This window comes from Schistocerca gregaria, chromosome 10, assembly GCF_023897955.1.
Source record: "Schistocerca gregaria isolate iqSchGreg1 chromosome 10, iqSchGreg1.2, whole genome shotgun sequence".
In the NCBI taxonomy this organism is placed as follows: Eukaryota; Metazoa; Arthropoda; class Insecta; order Orthoptera; family Acrididae; genus Schistocerca; species Schistocerca gregaria.
This window is the reverse complement of record NC_064929.1, coordinates 997,973-1,005,944: the sequence shown is the minus strand read 5'-3', so window position 1 is coordinate 1,005,944 and position 7,972 is coordinate 997,973. Positions and strand designations below refer to the sequence as shown.

The 7,972-nt window shown below is 44.4% G+C and overlaps 2 non-coding genes across 2 annotated transcripts; both read right to left on the bottom strand.

The window, feature by feature from the left end:
- Nucleotides 1-4,034: 4,034 nt before the first annotated feature.
- On the bottom strand, nt 4,035-4,106 carry Trnat-agu (transfer RNA threonine (anticodon AGU)). The gene has a single exon. It is a non-coding gene; the product is annotated as a tRNA-Thr (tRNA).
- A 3,733-nt stretch (nt 4,107-7,839) lies between these two features.
- On the bottom strand, nt 7,840-7,911 carry Trnat-agu (transfer RNA threonine (anticodon AGU)). The gene has a single exon. It is a non-coding gene; the product is annotated as a tRNA-Thr (tRNA).
- Between the last annotated feature and the right edge of the window lie 61 nt (nt 7,912-7,972).

Sequence of the window (7,972 nt, the reverse complement as noted above, 5' to 3'; positions counted from 1 at the left end):
AGCGTAAACTGTTTGAGACATTACACCAATGGAGGAAAGTGCGCATGGTGACTGTTGTATTCAATCCCGATGCAATTTCTGTGTCTCATCAAGACTCTGATAGTCCACAGATTCCAGAATGCCTCCAGATGTGCATCGGAAACTACTACTGGTCTTCCAGGGAACGATCAAAGCGTAAACTGTTTGAGACATTACACCAATGGAGGAAAGTGCGCATGGTGACTGTTGTATTCAATCCCGATGCAATTTCTGTGTTTCATGAAGACTCATATAGTCCACAGATTACAGAATGCCTCCAGATGTGCATCGGAATCTACTACTGGTCTTCCAGGGAACGATCAAAGCGTAGACTGTTTGAGACATTTCTCCCATGGAGGAAAGTGCGAATGTTGACTGTTGTATTAAATCGCGATGCAATTTCTGTGTTTCATCCACACTTTGAAGGTCCACAGATTACAGAATGCCTCCAGATGTGCATCGGAAACTACTACTGGTCTTCCAGGGAACGATCAAAGCGAAGACTGTTTAGACATTATCACCTCTAGGAGAGTGCGCAAGGTGGCTGTTGTATTCAATCCCGATGCAGTTTCTGTGTTTCATCAACACTTTGAAGGTCCACAGATTACAGAATGCCTCCAGATGTGCATCGGAAACTACTACTGGACTTGAAGGGAACGATCAAAGCGTAGACTGTTTGAGACATTACTCCCATGGAGGAAAGTGCGCATGGTGAGTTTTGTATATAAACGCGATGCAATTTCTGTGTTTCATCAACACTTTGAAGGTCCACAGATTACAGAATGCCTCCAGATGTGCATCGGAAACTACTACTGGTCTTGCACGGAACGATCAAAGCGTAGACTGTTTGAGACATTACTCCCATAAAGGAAAGTGCGCATGGTGACTGTTGTATTCAATCCTGATGCAATTTCTGTGTTTCATCAACACTCTGATAGTCCACACATTGTAGAATGCCCCCAGATGTGCATCGGAAACTACTACTGGACTACCAGGGAACGATCAAAGCGTAAACTGTTTGAGACATTACTCCCATGGAGAAAATTGCACATGGTGACTGTTGAATTCAATCCCGAAGCAAATTCTGTGTTTCATAACACTCTCATAGTCCACATATTACAAAATGCCTCCAGATGTGCATTGGAAACTACTACAGGTCTTCCAGGGAACGATCAAAGCGTAGACTGTTTGAGACATTACTCCTATGGAGGAAAGTGCGCATGGTGACTGTTGTTTTCAATCGCGATGCAATTTCTGTGTTTCATCAACACTTTGAAGGTCCACAGATTACAGAATGCCTCCAGATGTGGATCGGAAACTACTACTGGTCTTCCAGGGAACGATCAAAGCGTAGAATGTTTGAGACATTACTCACATGGAGGAAAGTGCGCAAGGTGGCTGTTGTATTCAATCCCGATGCAATTTCTGTGTTTCATCAACACTTTGAAGGTCGACTGGTTACAGAATGCCTCCAGATGTGCATCGGAAACTATTACTGGTCTTCCAGGGAACGATCAAAACGTAGACAGTTTGAGACATTACTCCCATGGCGGAAAGTGCGCATGGTGACTGTTGTATTCAATCCCGATGCAATATCTGTGTTTCATCAACACTCTGATAGTCCACAGATTACAGAATGCCTCCAGATGTGCATCGGAAACTACTACTGGTCTTCAAGGGAACGATCAAAGCGTAAACTGTTTGAGACATTACTCCCATGGAGAAAAGCCTGCATGGTGCCTGTTGTATACAATCCCGATGCACTGTCTGTGTTTCATCAACACTTTGAAGGTCCACAGATTACAGAATGCCTCCAGATGTGCATCGGAAACTACTACTGGTGTTCCAGGGAACGATCAAATCGTAGACAGTTTGAGACATTACTCCCATGGAGGAAAATGCGAATGATGACTGTTGTACTCAATCCCGAGGCAATTTCTGTGTTTCATCAACACTTTGAAGGTCCACAGATTACAGAATGCCTCCAGATGTGCATCGGAAACTACTACTGGTCTTGCAGGGAACGATCAAACCGTAGACTGTTTGAGACATTACTCCCATGGAGGTAAGTGCGCATGGTCACTGTTGTATTCAATCCTGATGCAATTTCTGTGTTTCATCAACACTCTGATAGTCCCCACATTATAGAATGCCCGCAGATGTGCGTCGGAAACTACTACTGGTCTTCCTGGGAACGATCAAAGCGTAAACTCTTTGAGACATTACTCCCATGGAGAAAAGTGCACCTGGTGACTGTTGTATTCAATTCCGATGCAATTTCTGGGTTTCATCAACACTCTGATAGTCCACAGATGACAAAATGCCTCCTGATGTGCATCGGAAACTACTACTGGTCTTCCAGGGAATGATCAAAGCGTAGACTGTTTGAGACATTACTCCCATGGAGGAAAGTGCGCATGGTGCCTATTGTATTCAATCTCGATGCAATTTCTGTGTTTCATCAACACTTTGAAGGTCCACAGATTACAGAATGCCTCCAGATGTGCATCGGAAACTACTACTGGTCTTCCAGGGAACGATCAAAGCGTAAACTGTTTGAGACATTACACCCATGGAGGAAAGTGCGCATGGTGACTGTTGTATTCAATCCCGATGCAATATCTGTGTTTCATCAAGACTCATATAGTCCACAGATTACAGAATGCCTCCAGATGTGCATCGGAACCTACTACTGGTCTTCCAGGGAACGATCAAAGCGTAGACTGTTTGAGACATTACTCACATGGAGGATAGTGCGCATTGTGACTGTTGTATTCAATCCCGATGCAATTTCTGTGTTTCATCAACACTTTGAAGGTACACAGATTACAGAATGCCTCCAGATGTGCATCGGAACCTACTACTGGTCTTCCAGGGAACGATCAAAACGTAGACAGTTTGAGACATTACTCCCACGGATTAAAGTGCGCCTGGTGACTGTTGTATTCCATCCCGATGCAATTTCTGTGTTTCATCAACACTTTGAAGGTCCACAGATTACAGAATGCCTCCAGATGTGCATCGGAAACTACTACTGGTCTTCCAAGGAATGATCAAAGCGTAGACTGTTTGAGACATTACTCACATGCAGGAAAGTGCGTAAGGTGGCTGTTGTATTCAATCCCGATGCAATTTCTGTGTTTCATCAACACTTTGAAGGTCCACAGATTACAGAATGCCTCCAGATGTCCATCGGAAACTACTACTGGTCTTCCAGGGAACGATCAAAACGTAGACAGTTTGAGACATTACTCCCATGGAGGAAAGTGCGCATGGTGACTGTTGTATTGCATCCCGATGCAATTTCTGTGTTTCATCAACACTTTGAAGATCCACAGATTACAGAGAGCCTCCAGATGTCCATCGGAAACTACTACTGGTCTTCCAGGGAACGATCAAAACGTAGACAGTTGAGACATTACTCCCATGGAGGAAAGTGCGCATGGTGACTGTTGTATTGCATCCCAATGCAATTTCTGTGTTTCATCAACACTTTGAAGATCCACTGATTACAGAATGCCTCCAGATGTGCATCGCACACTACTACTGGTCTTCCAGGGAACGATCAAAGCGTAGACTTTATAATTAAATGTGTCCTTTGAGACTCCCGTCTCGTTATTATCTCACGATAATAATCAAATATGATCGAAGCAGACTAAATCAATTAAAATTTGTGCCGCAGCTGGGACTCGAACCCGGTTCTTCTTGCTTACTAGGCAGATATGCTACCATTACACCACCGAGGCACTATGGCAGACATAGCTGCACGAACTACCTAGGTCGAGTTCCCTCCCCAACACAAACTTTAATTCATTTTCCCCTAATACCGTCACTATTGCCAGGTCTCGCCGGTATTGGCGAGCTATGCAGCATTGGACATAGCGGGACGTCTGCTGTACCATATGGTGATCTTCTCAGATCTTATAATTAAATGTGTCCTTTGAGACTCCCGTCTCGTTATTATCTCACGATAATAATCAAATATGATCGAAGCAGACTAAATCAATTAAAATTTGTGCCGCAGCCGGGACTCGAACCCGGTTCTTCTTGCTTACTAGGCAGATATGCTACCATTACACCACCGAGGCACTATGGCAGACATAGCTACACGAACTACCTAGGTCGAGTTCCCTCCCCAACACAAACTTTAATTCATTTTCCCTTAATACCGTCACTATTGCCAGGTCTCGCCGGTATTGGCGAGCTACCCAGCATTGGACATAGCGGGACGTCTGCTGTACCATATGGTGATCTTCTCAGATCTTATAATTAAATGTGTCCTTTGAGACTCCCGTCTCGTTATTATCTCACGATAATGATCAAATATGATCGAAGCAGACTAAATCAATTAAAATTTGTGCCGCAGCCGGGACTCGAACGCGGTTCTTCTTGCTTACTCGGCAGATATGCTACCATTACACCACCGAGGCACTATGTCTGCTTCGATCATATTTGATCATTATCGTGAGATAATAACGAGACGGGAGTCTCAAAGGACACATTTAATTATAAGATCTGAGAAGATCACCATATGGTACAGCAGACGTCCCGCTATGTCCAATGCTGGGTAGCTCGCCAATACCGGCGAGACCTGGCAATAGTGACGGTATTAAGGGAAAATGAATTAAAGTTTGTGTTGGGGAGGGAACTCGACCTAGGTAATTCGTGCAGCTATGTCTGCCATATTGCCTCGGTGGTGTAATGGTAGCATATCTGCCTAGTAAGCAAGAAGAACCGGGTTCGAGTCCCGTTCGCGGCACAATTTTTAATTGATTTAGTCTGCTTCGATCATATTTGATCATTATCGTGAGATAATAACGAGACGGGAGTCTCAAAGGACACATTTAATTATAAGATCTGAGAAGATCACCATATGGTACAGCAGACGTCCCGCTATGTCCAATGCTGGGTAGCTCTCCAATACCGGCGAGACCTGGCAATAGTGACGGTATTAAGGGAAAATGAATTAAAGTTTGTGTTGGGGAGGGAACTCGACCTAGGTAGTTCGTGCAGCTATGTCTGCCATAGTGCCTCGGTGGTGTAATGGTAGCATATCTGCCTAGTAAGCAAGAAGAACCGGGTTCGAGTCCCGGCCACAGCACAAATTTTAATTGATTTAGTCTGCTTCGATCATATTTGATCATTATCGAAAGCGTAGACTGTTTGAGACATTACTCCTATGGGGGAAAGTGCTCATGGTGACTGTTGTATTCAATCCCGATGCAGTTTCTGTGTTTCATCAACACTCTGAAGGTCCACAGATTACAGAATGCCTCCAGATGTGCATCGGAAACTATTACATTGACTTCCAGGGAACGATAAAGGCGTAGACTGTTTGAGACATTACTCCCATGGAGGAAATGGCGCATGGTGATTGTTGTATTCAATCCCGATGCTATTTCTGTGTTTCATCAACACTCAGATAGTCCACAGATTACAGGATGCCTCCAGATGTGCATCGGAAACTACTACTGGTCTTCCAGGGAACCATCAAAGGTTAGACTGTTTGAGACATTACTCCCATGGAGAAAAGCCTGCATGGTGCCTGTTGTATACAATCCCGATGCACTGTCTGTGTTTCATCAACACTTTGAAGGTCCACAGATTACAGAATGCCTCCAGATGTGCATCGGAAACTACTACTGGTGTTCCAGGGAACGATCAAATCGTAGACAGTTTGAGACATTACTCCCATGGAGGAAAATGCGAATGATGACTGTTGTACTCAATCCCGAGGCAATTTCTGTGTTTCATCAACACTTTGAAGGTCCACAGATTACAGAATGCCTCCAGATGTGCATCGGAAACTACTACTGGTCTTGCAGGGAACGATCAAACCGTAGACTGTTTGAGACATTACTCCCATGGAGGTAAGTGCGCATGGTCACTGTTGTATTCAATCCTGATGCAATTTCTGTGTTTCATCAACACTCTGATAGTCCCCACATTATAGAATGCCCGCAGATGTGCGTCGGAAACTACTACTGGTCTTCCTGGGAACGATCAAAGCGTAAACTCTTTGAGACATTACTCCCATGGAGAAAAGTGCACCTGGTGACTGTTGTATTCAATTCCGATGCAATTTCTGGGTTTCATCAACACTCTGATAGTCCACAGATGACAAAATGCCTCCTGATGTGCATCGGAAACTACTACTGGTCTTCCAGGGAATGATCAAAGCGTAGACTGTTTGAGACATTACTCCCATGGAGGAAAGTGCGCATGGTGCCTATTGTATTCAATCTCGATGCAATTTCTGTGTTTCATCAACACTTTGAAGGTCCACAGATTACAGAATGCCTCCAGATGTGCATCGGAAACTACTACTGGTCTTCCAGGGAACGATCAAAGCGTAAACTGTTTGAGACATTACACCCATGGAGGAAAGTGCGCATGGTGACTGTTGTATTCAATCCCGATGCAATATCTGTGTTTCATCAAGACTCATATAGTCCACAGATTACAGAATGCCTCCAGATGTGCATCGGAACCTACTACTGGTCTTCCAGGGAACGATCAAAGCGTAGACTGTTTGAGACATTACTCACATGGAGGATAGTGCGCATTGTGACTGTTGTATTCAATCCCGATGCAATTTCTGTGTTTCATCAACACTTTGAAGGTACACAGATTACAGAATGCCTCCAGATGTGCATCGGAACCTACTACTGGTCTTCCAGGGAACGATCAAAACGTAGACAGTTTGAGACATTACTCCCACGGATTAAAGTGCGCCTGGTGACTGTTGTATTCCATCCCGATGCAATTTCTGTGTTTCATCAACACTTTGAAGGTCCACAGATTACAGAATGCCTCCAGATGTGCATCGGAAACTACTACTGGTCTTCCAAGGAATGATCAAAGCGTAGACTGTTTGAGACATTACTCACATGCAGGAAAGTGCGTAAGGTGGCTGTTGTATTCAATCCCGATGCAATTTCTGTGTTTCATCAACACTTTGAAGGTCCACAGATTACAGAATGCCTCCAGATGTCCATCGGAAACTACTACTGGTCTTCCAGGGAACGATCAAAACGTAGACAGTTTGAGACATTACTCCCATGGAGGAAAGTGCGCATGGTGACTGTTGTATTGCATCCCGATGCAATTTCTGTGTTTCATCAACACTTTGAAGATCCACAGATTACAGAGAGCCTCCAGATGTCCATCGGAAACTACTACTGGTCTTCCAGGGAACGATCAAAACGTAGACAGTTGAGACATTACTCCCATGGAGGAAAGTGCGCATGGTGACTGTTGTATTGCATCCCAATGCAATTTCTGTGTTTCATCAACACTTTGAAGATCCACTGATTACAGAATGCCTCCAGATGTGCATCGCACACTACTACTGGTCTTCCAGGGAACGATCAAAGCGTAGACTTTATAATTAAATGTGTCCTTTGAGACTCCCGTCTCGTTATTATCTCACGATAATGATCAAATATGATCGAAGCAGACTAAATCAATTAAAATTTGTGCCGCAGCTGGGACTCGAACCCGCTTCTTCTTGCTTACTAGGCAGATACGCTACCATTACACCACCGAGGCACTATGGCAGACATAGCTGCACGAACTACCTAGGTCGAGTTCCCTCCCCAACACAAACTTTAATTCATTTTCCCCTAATACCGTCACTATTGCCAGGTCTCGCCGGTATTGGCGAGCTATGCAGCATTGGACATAGCGGGACGTCTGCTGTACCATATGGTGATCTTCTCAGATCTTATAATTAAATGTGTCCTTTGAGACTCCCGTCTCGTTATTATCTCACGATAATAATCAAATATGATCGAAGCAGACTAAATCAATTAAAATTTGTGCCGCAGCCGGGACTCGAACCCGGTTCTTCTTGCTTACTAGGCAGATATGCTACCATTACACCACCGAGGCACTATGGCAGACATAGCTACACGAACTACCTAGGTCGAGTTCCCTCCCCAACACAAACTTT